This window comes from Paroedura picta, chromosome 1 (genome assembly GCF_049243985.1).
Source record: "Paroedura picta isolate Pp20150507F chromosome 1, Ppicta_v3.0, whole genome shotgun sequence".
Taxonomy (NCBI): domain Eukaryota; kingdom Metazoa; phylum Chordata; class Lepidosauria; order Squamata; family Gekkonidae; genus Paroedura; species Paroedura picta.
Genome location: NC_135369.1, coordinates 12,852,693 through 12,869,572, shown reverse-complemented (window position 1 = coordinate 12,869,572; position 16,880 = coordinate 12,852,693).

Sequence of the window (16,880 nt, the reverse complement as noted above, 5' to 3'; positions counted from 1 at the left end):
CTGTTGGACTTCCTGCCCTGAGGAGGGGGCTGGATTGGATGGTCCCAGTCCCATTTAAGTGCTCTTTGTAGGGTTGCCACCTTCCAGGTGGTAGCTGGAGATCTATGAGCTACAGAGGTCTCTTCACCTGGGGGAAGTGGATTCTAAGCAGGGGTGGCCAAACAGCGCCTCTCCAGATGCCCATGGACTACAGTTCCCGTGAGCCACCATAGGGCTCATGGGAATTGTAGTCCATGGACATCTGGAGAGCCACCATTTGGCCATCTCTGCTCTAGGGCTTGGTATCCCATTGAAGTTCCTCACCTCCCTAAACCTTGTGCTCCTCAGGCTCCACCCTCAAATTCTCCAAATACTTCCCAACTAGGGATGCCAGCCTCCAGGTGGGACCTGGGGATCTCCTGGAATTACAGCTCATCCCCAGACGATGGAGATTTGTCCCCCTGGATAAAATGGCTACTTTGGAGTTTGGACTCTGTGACATTGGTCCCCGGTGAGTTCCCTGTCCTCTCCAGGCTCCATCCCCAAATATCCAGGAGCTTCCCAGCCTGTATCTAGCAATCTGGCAACCCTGTCTTTATGGTATCTGCTACCTGAGGGTCTTTCCTTAGAGATTCCGGGCTTGAACCTCGAAACTTCTGCATGCAAAGATGATGTTCTGCCATTTGAGCGGCGGCCCAAATGCAAGATCAGGAGAAAATGTCAGCCTCTTGACCTGCTTTTAACTCCACGCTATCCCCTTTAACACGTTACAGTGAGCGCATGTATAATCCATGTCCGGAGCAAGCTTGATTTTTCTTTACCCGTGAACTGAATAAATCTCATGATACCTACGAATGTAAGATGAGCCCTGCTGGGAGAGACCAGCGTTGCTGCCTGACCATGCCGTTACTCTGGAGGCCATGCCGTTACTCTGGAGGGCCCAAAACAGGGCATAGACACCTTATTTCTTGAAAAACTTTTCTACCTTATGGAACTCCAAGCAGTTTGCCATACAAATAAAATAGGTAAAGGTAAAGGTATCCCCTGTGCAAGCACCGAGTCATGTCTGACCCTTGGGGTGACGCCCTCTAGCGTTTTCTTGGCAGACTCAATACGAGGTGGTTTGCCATTCCCTTTCCCAGTCATTACCGTTTTACCCCCCAGCAGCAAGCTGGGTACTCATTTTACCATCCTCGGGAGGATGGAAGGCTGAGTCAACCTTGAGCCGGCTGCTGGGATCGAACTCCCAGCCTCATGGGCAGAGCTTTCAGACTGCATGTCTGCTGCCTTAATACTCTGCGCCACAAGAGGCTCATTACACACAAAAAATAACAAGCACCAAAACCACGTTGAAAACCACCATTTAACCAGCCCCCAAATGAATCACATGCAGCCCTGAAGAAAACAGACTTCAATGTGTCCTAAAGATACAAAGCCTCCCTGGGGAGGTTGTTCCACAGCTGTGGGATTGTGTACAGCTGAATGCCCAATGCAAATCCCACACTGATCCAAGGGCCAGATCAAAACAGGTAGCCCCGTGAGTCTGTCAGCAGTGGTAAAAAAGAGCAAGAGTTCAGGAGAAGCTTCAAGACTAACCAAATTGGTGGCCAGAGAGGAGCATTCGTGAGTCACTGCTCCCTTCTTCTGATAGATCAAGATGGGCAGCCGTGCCATAGGGACCAAGCCCTATGAAGACAGGTTGAGGGACTTGGGAATGTTCAGCCTGGAGAAAAGGAGGTTGAGAGGGGACATGATAGCCCTCTTTAAGTATTTGAAAGGTTGTCCCTTGGGGGAGGGCAGGATGCTGTTCCCATTGGCTGCAGAGGAAAGGACGTGCAGTAATGGGTTTAAACTACAAGTACAACGATATAGGCTAGATATCAGGAAAAAAATTTTCACAGTCAGAGTAGTTCAGCAGTGGAATAGGCTGCCTAAGGAGGTGGTGAGCTCCCCCTCACTGGCAGTCTTCAAGCAAAGGCTGGATACACACTTTTCTTGGATGCTTTAGGATGCTTTGGGCTGATCCTGCGTGGAGCAGGGGGTTGGACTAGATGGCCTGTGTGGTCCCTTCCAACTCTATGATTCTATGATAGTCTGTCTGCAGAAAAGAGCCAGGGCATTTCCTTTAAATGTAGTGAAATGCTTACCTTATGTAGTTGTTATATTCCGGCTCCTCCATGTGACGTCACCAGCATCCAGTGTCTGGGCAGTAACCGGCTTGCTACATCCTCCATGTTAAAGCGCTAGTTGGGGAATCACATTAGTGGATTCCCCAACCTATTTAGCACGAGCTAAGGGAGAGCAAACGCACTAAAGACTCCTACCTTGTCCTGCTGTCACACCCGCCTCCCTCTCCTTTGTTCCCGGGAGCAGGAATGTCTTTTTTTAAAAGGTCTAACATCCTGGAGCAACAAATAGGCGGACAAGCGTGCAGGCAATGCCAGAAATAAATCCCACCCCCCAAGTTGTAACACTAAATATGCCTCTCTAAATTCCTCCCCAGAAAAATCAGGAACAAGATTAATTATTAAAAGTTATATGCGTAGATGTTTAAACGGAGAACTATGAATTTAAAAAAAAATTAGCAAGCCTTTAATAAATTGGAATGGCTGCCTGGCTTGATTGACAGGCAGAAGAGAGTCACTTTGTGACAGCCTCCTTGTAGGTGCAATAATATCTAGCGCTACGTCATTCAGCTGGCGTAACGCGTTTTTTTCCTGATGTGCGGAAATGCCCCCAGAATCCAGCAGCAAATTTGTGGCAGGTAAAGGAGCTATTGTGAGTCACTGCTCCCTTTTGTTCTTTTCTACCAGCCCTCGGTTTAATTTGTAAGGAAATCCGGTTAATTTGTAACCAGCCCACTGGTTCTTTCCTATAGGCAGAGGTCACCAGCAGGATGTACAGGCCTTCACTGTAACGTGAACAGGGCCACTGTCTGTTCCTGAGGTCCCGACATGGTCCCTGTGGGCTTCATACCACCTGCGGACACCTTTTCTGCTTCTCACAAAGTATTTTTAAAAAGCAGGCAACACCAGGGGGCTTTGGCACAGCAGGGCTTCCGACTGGCCAAAGGAGATTTGAATAGCTGTGCAGGTTTTTCAAAAGCGTTGCTTCGGCAGCAGCTGCCCTGACAGCACAAGGCTCTTTGCATTGTGACAGGAAGTAAGTGGTTTCTCCTCCTGCGGCATCCATTTTGTGGAAGCCACTTTGTGGCATCCATTTTGTGGCTGCCATTTTGTGGCATTCATTTTACAACAGGCACTTTTGGCAGGCATTTTGTGGCATTTGTTTTGTTGACAGCTGCTTTGTGGCTGCCATTTTGTGGCACTCATTTTGTGACAGCCTCTGTGGCTGCCATTTTGTGGCACTCATTTTGTGACAGCCTCTGTGGCTGCCATTTTGTGGCACTCATTTTGTGACAGCCTCTTTGTGGCTGCCATTTTGTGGCATTCATTTTGTGACCGCCGCTTTATGGTGCGCATTTTGTCGCATTTGTTTTGTTGACAGCTGTTTTGTAGCAGACATTCTGTGGGATTCATTTTGTGGTACTCATTTTGTGACAGCCACTTTTTGGCAGGCATTCTGTGGCATTCATTTTGTGACAGCCGCTTTATGGTGCACATTTTGTGGCATTTGTTTTGTGACAGGGGCTTTGTGACTGCCATTTTGTGGCACTTATTTTGTGGCAACTGCTTTGTGGCTGCCATTTTGTGGCATTCATTTTGTGACAGCCACTTTTTGGCTGCCATTTTGTGGCTGTGCTCATCACACTGAGCCAGAATTCCAAAGGTGCCTGAAGATTCAATAAGATTAGGAACACTTGGGCTATTCTGAGGGCTGGCATCTTTGTAGAATAGGCTTTCCAACCTCCAGGCAGGGCCTGGAGTTCTCCCAGAGTTACCACTGGTCTCCCATCTAGAGATTAGATCACCTGGAGCAAATCACAGAATCACAGAATCATAGAGTTGGAAGGGGCCATAGAGGCCATCTAGTCCAACCCCCTGCTCAACACAGGATCATAGAATCATAGAATCATAGAGTTGGAAGGGGCCATACAGGCCATCTAGTCCAACCCCCTGCTCAACACAGGATCATAGAATCATAGAATCATAGAGTTGGGAGGGGCCATACAGGCCATCTAGTCCAACCCCCTGCTCAACACAGGATCATAGAATCATAGAATCATAGAGTTGGAAGGGGCCATACAGGCCATCTAGTCCAACCCCCTGCTCAACACAGGATCAGCCCTAAGCATCCTAAAGCATCCAAGAAAAGCGTGCATCCAACCTTTGCTTGAAGACTGCCAGTGAGGGGGAGCTCACCACCTCCTTAGGCAACCTATTCCAATGATAGGGTTGAGGGGATGATGTGCCATAGTCTAGGATAAACTGCAGTCCTAGAGTGCTGTCATATCCCTGCTGAGCTGCCTTCCCGAAATTCAACTCTCGCCAGGCTCTGCCCTCCAAATCTCCATGAATTTCCCAATCTAGTAGGTGCAACCTTTTCCCCAAACTCTGCATCAGCAGCCCAGGAACTTTTACTATCAAAAGGGGTTGAACAGTGTGTAGAATCCAAGCCAGGAAAACAGCCCCAAAGGGTAAACTCTGCACGGTTGGGGCTTCTTTTTTTCAAGAGTTTTCAACGGCAAGGCTCGAACCTGGGGCCGACTGAGGGCACGAGGTGGCGGCGGCTGAGCCCCATCCCCCAGGGCGCCACCATGTCTTGCTTGCGAGGGTGAGACCTTCTGAGAATAAGCGGTTGCATGGTTTGACAGAGAAGAATGGCCTTTCTGTCCCGGCCTGTCTCGTGCTGCCACATCCATCACACACTGGCTCCGACAAGGCACCAGGGATTGCCTCATCCACACTCTAGGGCAGGGGTAGTCAAACTGCGGCCCTCCAGATGTCCATGGACTACAATTCCCAGGAGCCCCTGCCAGCGAATGCTGGCAGGGGCTCATGGGAATTGTAGTCCATGGACATCTGGAGGGCCGCAGTTTGACTACCCCTGCTCTAGGGCCTCGCTGGCTCCCTTCTCCCAGACGGCGTCCCTGCCCTTCACCTCCCGAAACCTGCCCTTTGAGGTTGCCAGCTGGGCCCTCAAAGAGTCCGAGAACCTGTCCCCGCCCAGCCCGGCCCGGCTAAGCCCCACGTCCACAAAGGTCACCCAGCAGCCCCTCCGGCCGCATCCGTGGGCCTCTTGTTCGGCTGCCACGTCTCATCTCGCGCCGTGCGGGCAGGAGAAAGGCCCCGACACGCGGCATTAAGCACCCGACAAAGAAGGCTGTTCCGGGGCCGCGGGCAAAGCCCCTCAGGGGGCCGGCCGAAAATGCGCCCCGACAACCGTGCCCGGACTTAGGCCGATGCCAAGGCGGGGGTCTTCAAGTCAGAGAAAGGGACCGGAGAGGCGGCTAAGGGGGTAAAGCTGTGGATGGGGGTGGGGTGGGAACAAGCGCAAGGAACCAAAGCTGTGGGGCACGCATGACCCTGCCTTCTATGGACGCTCGGCCCGGCAAAGTCAAGTCTTGTCTACTCAGGCCGGCAGATGCTCTCCAGGGTCTCAGGCGGAGTTTTTTGGCATCACCTCATGCTTGGTCCTTTGTAACTGGAGATGCCAGGGATTGAACCAGGCTGCTGATGCAGAGTTTGGGGGAAAGGTGGCACCTACTAGATTGGGGAATTCATGGAGATTTGGAGTCCAGGAGATGCCAGGGCCTTCTGCATGCCAGGGAGAAGCTCTTCTCCTGGGCAATGGACCCACTGCTAATAAAATGCAGCCTCTGCAGTTCTGCTGTTTTCACATCTTGGATGCTTTAGGATGCTTAGGGCTGATCCTGCGTTGAGCAGGGGGTTGGACTAGATGGCCTGTATGGCCCCTTCCAACTCTATGATTCTATGATCCTGTGTTGAGCAGGGGGTTGGACTAGATGGCCTGTCTGGCCCCTTCCAACTCTATGATTCTATGATTCTATGAGAAACCTCCACATTCTTGAGAATCTATGAGCACAGCCAAAGACCTGGTCTCTCGCCTTCTGTGTGGTGTGTTGTATAGGGATGGCCGGAGCTCTCAGGACAGGTCGCCAAACTCCGTCTGCTTTCCCCCTTCCCTCCATGTGGGGTTAAACTGAAAGCCTCTCCAATCTGGTACCCAACACTAAGAAGCCCTGAGCCAAGAAAAGGGCACAACATAGGAATTACTATTAACCCACCAGATTTGAGCCTCTTATGGTGCAGGGTGGTAAGGCAGCTGACATGCTGTCTGAAGCTCTGCCCATGAGGCTGGGAGTTCAATCCCAGCAGCCGGCTCAAGGTTGACTCAGCCTTCCATCCTTCCGAGGTCGGTCAAATGAGTACCCAGCTTGCTGCTGGGGGGTAAAACGGTAATGACTGGGGAAGGGAATGGCAAAACCACCCTGTATTGAGTCTGCCAAGAAAACGCTAGAGGGCGTCACCCCAAGGGTCAGACATGACTCGGTGCTTGCACAGGGGATACCTTTACCTTTATTAACCCACAAGAGGGGAATGAGCACATAAACTGTTTCACTCCCAGCATCTGGTATTCAAAGGTAGACTGCTTTTATACATGGAAGCTCCATGTCAGTATCAGTCCACCTCCTCTCCCCAGCTTCTTCCCAACTTTCCTGCACTAAGTGACTTTCGTTCGCAGTTGCAAAGAGCACCCTCTGTCGCGGCCACGCTTTCCTTCTTAGGCACGCACAGATGCACAGCGACACATTCACCCCCCTTGCTCCCCCTTCCCGTAGGGGCAGGAAGCCGGCCGCCACTCCAGCGAAACGCGGCTGACTCAGCGCCTGTCCTGACAGCCACATCATGAGGCACCTCATTGGCCTGCTCTTTCTAGGTCAAGGCGAGGCGCGGGGAGAGAAGGCGGCTGGCCACAGGGGGCTTCGCCAGGAAGGGCCAGCGGGGAAGGTCAAGTGGCAGAGGGCGGGGAGCGGGAGACAAGGCCACAGGACACAATCTGACCCAGGGAGGACAGAAGAGAATTCAGACTAGCGGGAAGCCAAGGAACAATCATGACCCGTATGCCGGAGCGACTCTGTTGCCATCCTGGGTAGCAAGATATGGTTGTAAGATGTGCCTCTTGTCCCATTATTCTCCCACCCCCCCCACCCCCCAAGCCCTGCTCTTTATGGATACACAGTTAGGCTGGGAAATATCTGAAGACTTTGGGGGTGTAGCTGGGGGTGGGGGAGGAGGAGAAGGAAGAGGAGGAGGAGGAGGAGGAGAAGAAGAGTTGGTTCTTATATGGTGGGTAATATCTGCAGGATTTGGGGATGTAGCTGGGAGGAAGAGGAGGAAGAAGTTGGTTCTTATATGCTGGGAGACATCTGGAGACTTAGTGGGTGTAGCTGGGAATTTGGGGCAGGGAGGGACTGCAGTAGAAGATAATGCTATGGATTCCCCCCCCCCCCTCCCAAGCAGCCCTTTTCTCCAGGGGAACTGATCTCTATCGCCTGGAAATGAGCTAACAGGATCCCGCCTGGAGGTTGGCCACCCTATCCCCAGCTAGAGGCAGTGTATACCCTTTCCCGCTCTCCTCTCTGTTATCCTTGTTGGCATTGTTTCAATATGGAAAGTTGCGCGGCACCGATGGCTTAAAAGGATAAAAAGCTTTTTTTTTTGAAAATCGAAACAATTTTGCAGAGAGAAAGAGCCCCAGCAGCCTATTTGTTCTTCTTCATCCGAAGGCAAGCAGGAAGGAAGAGCGCTCAAAGGACCAGGAAGTCTCCAGCTGAGCCAATCAAGACCCAGGAGGAGATTATTTGAAGTTCCTGGTCTAACTACGCTCAAGACATCTCTCCTCTGAGTCCCCCCGTAGGATAGTCGTGACATGCTGCTACATCATGCACACCACAGATCTTGCGTTTTCCACCAATCTTCTAGGCCAGCGGTCCGTAATTTTTTAAAGTTGCGGACCGCTGCCAAGGGTTGGGGGGGAGGGCAACCTGGCCCCCCACGTATGTGCAGCAGCCCCTGTGCAAACGCGCATGCGTGGACCTGCCATGCATGCAGTTTGCGCCCAGCAGGGCTGCAAACACGCATGTGCGGTGGCTCTACGCATGTGCGCATGTGCGAAACAGCCGCATGTGTGCATTTGCGGCCCCACCAGGCGCAAATGTGCATGCACGGCGGGTCCATGGATGTATGTTTGCGCTGCCGGTGTGCCGACGGCCATGCTTCCCTCTCCCCCCTCTTCCCGCAGCAAGAAGCTTGCTGGGCTGCAAGCTAATCGGCTGCTTTGGCGGCCGATTTTCTCGTGGCCTGGCGAGCTTCTTGCTGCACGGAGGGGGGGGGAGAGAGAGCTGCGGCCCGGTGCCGGGCCATAGGCCGGGAGTTGGGGACCATTGCTGTAGGCCATCGACTGTACTGTCCCAGGCTGATTCTGCACTCGCTTTGTTTTTTCTGTTGTGGATCCTGCTAAATTCAGATCATTTGAACTCGGGTCTTCCTCTATTCCCCCCCCCCAGTTGAAACACTCGAGCGGGGGCGGAAGCCAAGCACAGCAGGTGGTTCTTTCTTTTCTTGAACAGGGGGAGGGGTAGAGGATTGGAGACAGCAGAGGAGGGGGGAATAAATCCAAGAGGCAAATTTCTGCTGAGAGAAGTCAGGGCTTCTGGAGCACAGTCACTTTAAGACAAGCCTTGCAACCGGGATCCAGCGAGTCTTGGAACTGACACCCTGGCCAATCAGGGAAGACTCCTTTACTATGGAGGCATGAGGCTGGAAGTCAATTCGCAAAAACCAGAAATCTGCACACTTCTCTATGGCGATTTTTCAAATGTCGAGGGTTATATCCACTTCTGGATATTGTGGGGGAAAGGTAGGGTCAATTCGGATCAATCTAACAAGATCACCCAGCTGGCTGCATGTGGAGGAGTAGGGAATCAAACCCAGCTCTCCAGATTAGAAGCTGTGCTCTTAACCACAACACCAAGCTAGATACTGACCCATCAAATCTGCACAATGTGGTTGTGCCTTCCTAGCTGGGAAGACAACAGTCCCTGTAAATGACAGTAACACTAGGAAAGGTGAAGGCAGAAAGGTGAGAGGGAGACCCAACAGGAGATGGACTGGCTCCGTCAAGGAAGCAACATCACTGTCAACAATGCAATGTGTGGCGTTCGTTCATAAAGTCACCTGCTTGGTGTCATAGTTACAAGTGATGACTTCTAATCTGGCAAGCTGAGTTTGATTCCCCATTCCTCCGCATGCAGCCAGCTTGGGGGGGGGGGACCCTCCGCTAGTCCCAGTCCTGATAGAGCTGTTCTCACAGTCAGTTCTCTGTGAGCTCTTAGCCCCACCTACTACACAGAGTTGGGGGGAGGAAAGGGAGTTGTAAGCCACTTTGGGATTCCTTCAGGTAGTGAAAAGCAGGGTATAAAAAAACCTCACTTCTAAATTGGAAGGGACTTGGCTAGAGTTTGCAGCTTGGGAAAAACCTGGAGACTATGAGGGTGGAGCCAGCAGAGGGCGATATTCCATAGAATCACAGAATCATAGAGTTGGAAGGGGCCTTACAGGCCATCTAGTCCAACCCCCTGCTCAACGCAGGATCAGCCCAAAGCATCCTAAAGCATCCAAGAAAAGTGTGTATCCAACCTTTGCTTGAAGACTGCCAGTGAGGGGGAGCTCACCACCTCCTTAGGCCGCCCATTCCACTGCTGAACTACTCTGGCTGTGAAGGGGAGAGGAGGGCCTTCAGTATGGCATAATACTCCTTCTAAGTGGCCATTTTCAATTTATTTATTTATTTTATTTATTTATCTATCAATCATACTTCTATACCGCCCTCCCCGGAGGCTCAGGGCGGTTTACATTGTAACAGAAAACAATACATAAAACGGTCTGTAGAACATGTATAACTGATAACTAATAATTGTAACCAAATAACAACACAGTATAACAGTAAACAATATAGTAATAAATTCTCCAGGGGAATTGATCTCTGTTGCCGGGGGATGAGCTGTAATTCCGGGAGGGAGGCGGGATCCCTAGGTATCAACTGAAGGCTGGCATTCCTAAATTTCACAGCACACACACACACACAGCTTGGAAGCAAACAGTGCAGGGGACCTTCACTAGTTCTTCGAGGAATGTTTCGGAAACCGGTTCTGGCTCAATCACATATGGCATTCATTCATTCATTCATTCATTCATTCATTCATTCATTCATTCATTCATTCATTCATTCATTCATTCATTCATTCATTCATTCATTCATTTCTAGGCACAGCAGAAAGAGCAATTTGCAAGAGCTGTGAGACCTTCTTCCTCCATTGAAGGGCCTTTTGGGGCATCAGCTGAAAGCACAAGAACTGGACAAGCAGACATTATCAGAGATTTGAGGGCAAGACACCGAAAGCATCCCTCTTTCCGGAGGCCATTTACCAAAATGAGTCTTGAAAGCCATGCTTTCAGCATATTGAGATGGAAGATGCAAAGAGGGAAGAATGAGCCCTTTTGTGGAATGCGAATGGAATGGAATCGAAGGCCTGTTACATTATCTCCATCGCTGCCCGTCGTGATGGAGGCCCAGGAGAGAGATATCTCCGAGAATTTATTAGTGAATTATCAGGCTTTATGGAGGCCCAGGAAAACGTGTCCGCGTCCACAGAGAGGGTGGTACGGGTTGCCAAAGCAAATCAGCAGCTTGAAGAAGTTGCCCAATTCGGCACAACTTTAATTTTTGCACGGTCGGAAAAAAAATAAACCCGCCATTCTCAGAAGGCCCGGTTTCTTCTCCCCAAAAAACAACAATCTATGCTTGCTTTGATGCTCAAAGTACAATGCGGAACAAACAGCGTCTGGAAGTCCTTTGCTCTTGCACAGGGACTGCACCAAGCATGACAGCTGAGCAGGTAGCACCTTTTGGATTTGTGATGGTTCAAGGGGGTGGCAGGTGACAGTGGATGAGCAATAGGTTTTGTGAGTTTCCTGCATGGTGAAGAGGGTTGGACTAGATGAACCAGGAGGTCCCTTCCAACTCTAGGATTCTAGGATTCTAAATTCCGTCTCAACATCCGGAAGAAGTTCCTGACAGTTAGAGCGGTTCCTCAGGCTTCCTCGGGAGGTGGTGAGTTCTCCATCATTGGAGATTTTTAAACAGAGGCTGGAGAGCCATCTGACGGAGAGGCTGATTCTGGGAAGGTTCAAGGGGGTGGCAGGTGACAGTAGGTGAGCGATAGGGATGTGAGTGTCCTGCACAGTGCAGGGGGTTGGACTAGATGACCCTGGAGGTCCCTTCCAACTCTATGATTCTATGCTGGAGACCCATCGATGTGCAACCGAGTGGCTGTTTCAATTAATTTCTGTGCACTATATTTTAAACGTTTGCATCGTGACAACCTGTGGCTGACGCTCAGGAAAAGGACCTGCCTTCTGCTCTCTTGCAGACACAAAGAGAAACACCTCAGCGGCACTCATACTAAGGACCGGTGCCTTGGGGGGGGGGCCCTCTATTATTATACATCGCTCAAGGCCGCGCTCCATGCGCTGTATGCCATATTGATTTACTTCGCAATAGTCTGTGGCTCCATTGATTCAAGAGCCGAGGAGGAGATTTCGGTAAAGATATCCTCGAAAAGCATAAGTCGCCTTACAACTTGTTATCAACCGTGCAAAATACACCCTCCGCTAGCTGCAGGGGACAAAGCAGCAGGTGAGCACGCCCCACGGAGCCGTAGCGTCCATGCACGCGCCTTGACCTGTGTGTGCGCCAGCGGAGAAAGGAATCGATTCCCGCCGTCAGAGACTTCTAGAGAGCTTAAGGAGAGAGGTGCGCCCTGACAAATGACCCCCCGTGTGTGCCTGGACAGCAACAGGAACAAAGGTGAGAAAAACTGGAACTAGCCATGGTCAATAGGGATTGTTGATTATCTCAAACAAAGCCCTAATGGATCAGGAGCAGTGCTCAGAAACACAGAGCTGGAAGGGGCCTCAAAGGAGCAGGAAGGGACCACACGGGTCATCTAGTCCAGCCCCTGCACAACACAGGAGAGTCACTACTACTTTCCACTCCTCACTCACCCCATGGCCCCTGCTCCATGCCCAGGGGAAGGCAAAAAGGTTCCAGGGTCACGGGAGGAAAATTCCTTCTTGATCCCAAGGTGGTGGTCAGCATGACCCTGGGCATGGAAGAAAGGGCCATGAGAGCCAAGTGCCATTCTGCCCTCCCTCTCATGCTCTGCCCAAATCCACAGAAGCTGTACGGCTGCCAGATGCCCATCTAGCCTGTTGTGTCTGTAGATGTGGGGAGAGGAAGGCAAGGCAATTGTAAGCTGCTTTGAGACTCCTTGGGGTAGAGAAAAGCGAGCTATAAAATCCTACTCTTCTTCTCTTTTCAGCCACACATCTCACCCAGAGATACTCAAACAGCACATCAGAACTAGAGAAACAAAATACGCTTCATTGTGGGGATCACAGCAATTAGTTGGGTCAGTGCAAGGTTTGGAAGGTGCCCCAAGATAACCCTGGTTGTTAGTGAAATTGGCAGAACTTTGACAGACCCTCCCCTAGACAGTCAGCGGATTACAAACTGACAGCTGGAAGCACACCGACCTTCTGTCATTTCAAAGCTGAAGATGACGCAGAGAGCCCAGAGCGGCTAGGGAGCCTGCTGTTTTAATGCCAGAGGCAGCCTGGCCTGTCTACGGCGCTGTATTGAGGACAAAAACAGTGTCTCTCGCAAGTGGAAAGTTAATGGAATAGATTGTCAACTATTAAAATATTATGCCGTTCTGTCCTGTCTACCTCTCAGCATGGAATTATTCAGATGACTAAATGATACGGGACGCCAGTCTTGAAAAAGTGCCAGGAGATCTGGGATTCCACTGATTTTGAGATGGCAGAGATTAGTTCCCCTGGATAAAATGGCTGCTCTGGAGGGGAGATTCTTTGGTATTCCAGGAGTGGCCAAACTGTGACTTTCCATGAACTACAATTCCCATGAGCCTGTGCCAGAATAATACAGGCGTGGCCACAGTTTGGCCACTCCTGTATTATACCTGAGTCCCTCCCCTCCTCAAATCCTACCCTCCCCAGGCTCCACCCCAAAATCTCCAGGAGTTGGAAGGCCACAAGTCCAAAGACTGCTTGGAGGATTAATGAGGGCAGTTCTCCAGACAGGCTGGCACAGGCCCAGTTTCCTCTCGGCCCTTACACCTGTGATCTCACACAACAAGGCAAGTTCAGCCATTAGATATCACAGGAAGAGAGGAAAAACTGAACTACGCAGCCTAGGATGGCAGGTATTTTGAAGAACAGCTTTGAGCAGGAGCAGTCTATCTGAATAGTGAACATTAAACTTGACCAGGTGAAGAGACCATTCCAGACACAATCAAATCAGGCTACGCAGTAAGATCCAGCGTACCCGAACCCGGAGGGGTGGGGGGAGGGATTATACCGCCAATCTTGTTTTATCCTCTTTTCAACTATGCTTAGTTGTTCTGTTAGGGGATGGGTTTTTATCATGCTTTATTGGGGGGGGGGGTTATATTGTACCTCGCCACGAGTCTCCAGAGAGTGGCAGGCTGAAAATTGAAGGAAGGAAGGAAGGAAGGAAGGAAGGAAGGAAGGAAGGAAGGAAGGAAGGAAGGAAGGAAGGAAGGTCCAGAATAGTGGAAGGAAGGAAGGAAGGAAGGAAGGAAGGAAGGAAGGAAGGAAGGAAGGAAGGAAGGAAGGAAGGAAGGAAGGGAAGATGCAATGTCCAGAATAGAAGAAGGGAGGGAGGGAGGGAGGAGAAAGATGCAATATCCCAAATAGAGGGAGGGAGGGAGGGAGGGAGGGAGGGAGGGAGGGAGGGAGGGAGGGAGGGAGGAAGGAAGGAAGGAAGGGAAGATGCAATGTCCAGAATAGAAGAAGGGAGGGAGGGAGGGAGGAGAAAGATGCAATATCCCAAATAGAGGGAGGGAGGGAGGGAGGGAGGGAGGGAGGGAGGGAGGAAGGAAGGAAGGAAGGAAGGGAGGGAGGAGGAAGGAAGGAAGGAAGGAAGGAAGGAAGGAAGGAAGGAAGGAAGCTGGCGTAGAAACAGGCTCTTCCTATTTCTCAGAATCCCTTCCTACTCCAGTTCCAGAACTGGCCAGAAGAATGTGTCCAGCACCACTGATTGGAGCACAGTGTAGCCATTAACCCCAACAAGGCATCCGCAGAAGGGCATGAGCAGGGGGCATGAGAGAAGACTGCAGACAGGCAAAGGAGATGTGCAGCCAGGCTAATGCCTTAGAAATGTCAGGGTCTCCCAGAGGGCAGAGAAAATGAAGGAGATTAACAGAGCTGTCAAGAGCTGGGTGGGATTGCAGGGTGGGATGGGGGGGAGAAGCGGCATGTACATTTGCTGACACAGGCACGAGTAAACATGGAGAGCGAACGATAGGCCAGGACACATAAATACAAGCGCATATTCCTCTTGACACAGCAGAAGCAGCACAAAAAAGCCCACAGCCCCTGCCTAAGTCGTTGGCTGGAATCAAGTGAGGCTGAATTCCAAAGGAATTACTTGCAAGTAAAGTGCACCGAGGATCATGGGTGCTTCTTGCTTTCTGAGCGGGTGAGTCAGCTCTTCAAGCAGGGTGGACACAGCGGTTGATTTGGAACGGGTGCGAGGAAGGAGTATTTTGTGCAATCCGCATCTGACCTACGGAACTTACTGCCACAAGAGGCGGAAAATATTTGCAGCTAGGTTTTTTTAAAGAGAGAATCTGAAACAAAGGCATGAAGGAGGAGACGCCCACATGGCCTCTGGAGACAAGTGGGAGCTCTGTGCCGAGGCAGGATGCCGGAGACTCGAAGTATGGGGAGGAAGAAGAGGTTTTGTGCGGCTCATGAGCTTCACAGAGGCTTTTGAGAGGTAATTGACAGAGATAGGGTCACCAACCTAGAGGTGGGGACTGGAGTGTTCCAGAAATTGGAACCTCAAGACTACAGAGATGAGCTAACCTGGAAAGATGGATGCTTTGGAAAACTCTTTGACAGGAGTCCCCCAGTTGGTGGCTTGTGAGGATTATGGGACCAACCAATACCATTCTTGGCAACCAACATAAGAAGAGCCCTGCTGGATCAGCCCAGTGGACCATTAAGACCATTAAGTCCAGCCTCCTGCCTCACCCAGGGGCCAGCCAGTCCCTCTGCAGGGCCAGCAACAGGGCAGGGAGGCCGAGGCCTTCCCCTCATAAGGACACAGGAGAGCCCTGCTGGGTCAGACCAGGGAGGGTCCCTCCAGTCCAGCCTCCTGCCTCACACAGGGGCCAGCCAGTCCCTCTGCAGGGCCAGCCACAGGGCAGGGAGGCCGAGGCCTTCCCCTCATAAGGACACAGGAGAGCCCTGCTGGGTCAGACCAGGGAGGGTCCCTCCAGTCCAGCCTCCTGCCTCACCCACGGGCCAGCCAGTCCCTCTGCAGGGCCAGCCACAGGGCAGGGAGGCCGAGGCCTTCCCCTCATAAGGACACAGGAGAGCCTGCTGGGTCAGACCAGGGAGGGTCCCTCCAGTCAAGCCTCCTGCCTCACACAGGGGCCAGCCAGTCCCTCTGCAGGGCCAGCCACAGGGCAGGGAGGCCGAGGCCTTCCCCTCATAAGGACACAGGAGAGCCCTGCTGGGTCAGACCAGGGAGGGTCTCTCCAGTCCAGCCTCCTGCCTCACACAGGGGCCAGCCAGTCCCCCTGCAGGGCCAGCAACAGGGCAGGGAGGCCGAGGCCTTCCCCTCATAAGGACACAGGAGAGCCCTGCTGGGTCAGACCAGGGAGGGTCCCTCCAGTCCAGCCTCCTGCCTCACACAGGGGCCAGCCAGTCCCTCTGCAGGGCCAGCCACAGGGCAGGGAGGCCGAGGCCTTCCCCTCACAAGGACACAGGAGAGCCCTGCTGGGTCAGACCAGGAAGGGTCCCTCCAGTCCAGCCTCCAGCCTCACACAGGGGCCAGCCAGTCCCTCTGCAGGGCCAGCCACAGGGCAGGGAGGCCGAGGCCTTCCCCTCATAAGGACACAGGAGAGCCCTGCTGGGTCAGACCAGGGAGGGTCCCTCCAGTCCAGCCTCCTGCCTCACCCAGGGGCCAGCCAGTCCCTCTGCAGGGCCAGTAACAGGGCAGGGAGGCCGAGGCCTTCCCCTCATAAGGACACAGGAGAGCCCTGCTGGGTCAGACCAGGGAGGGTCCCTCCAGTCCAGCCTCCTGCCTCACCCAGGGGCCAGCCAGTCCCTCTGCAGGGCCAGCAACAGGGCAGGGAGGCCGAGGCCTTCCCCTCATAAGGACACAGGAGAGCCCTGCTGGGTCAGACCAGGGAGGGTCCCTCCAGTCCAGCCTCCTGCCTCACCCAGGGGCCAGCCAGTCCCTCTGCAGGGCCAGCAACAGGGCAGGGAGGCCGATGCCTTCCCCTGATGTTGCTTCCTGGCTCTGGGTTTCAAAGGTTTAGTCCTTCTGAACGTGGAGGTTCCTCCTCAGTCACCATGGACAATAGCCACATCCATGAATCACTCTAGTCCCTTCTAAAGCTGCTTATACTTGCGGCTATAAGAACATAAGCAGCTGTTTCCAGAAAGTGCCTTCTGGCTGGCCCATTGGAGATCTGATTGGCTGTGGAAATTAAAATAACATTATTCTGGCGGCAGCAGGCACTACAAAGTTGGTTTGATTGTCCCTCGGCCCTCTACTAGTAGTAATGGTGATGGTAGGCGGAAGTAACAACAGGTTTTAAACAGTCATAGAAATATTTGATTATTAAACCATTATAAAACATTTTTAAAAACTGTCCCCTCTTAATAACTGAGAACGTTACTGAAGGGTTAGTCCAAAATTGCAGGAATTTCTTTTTTTTTTGGGGGGAGGGAGTTTCCAGCAGTCTGTTGGTATTATTGAGGGCCATTCCGCACCAGGATCTATGTAGCAAATTGGTT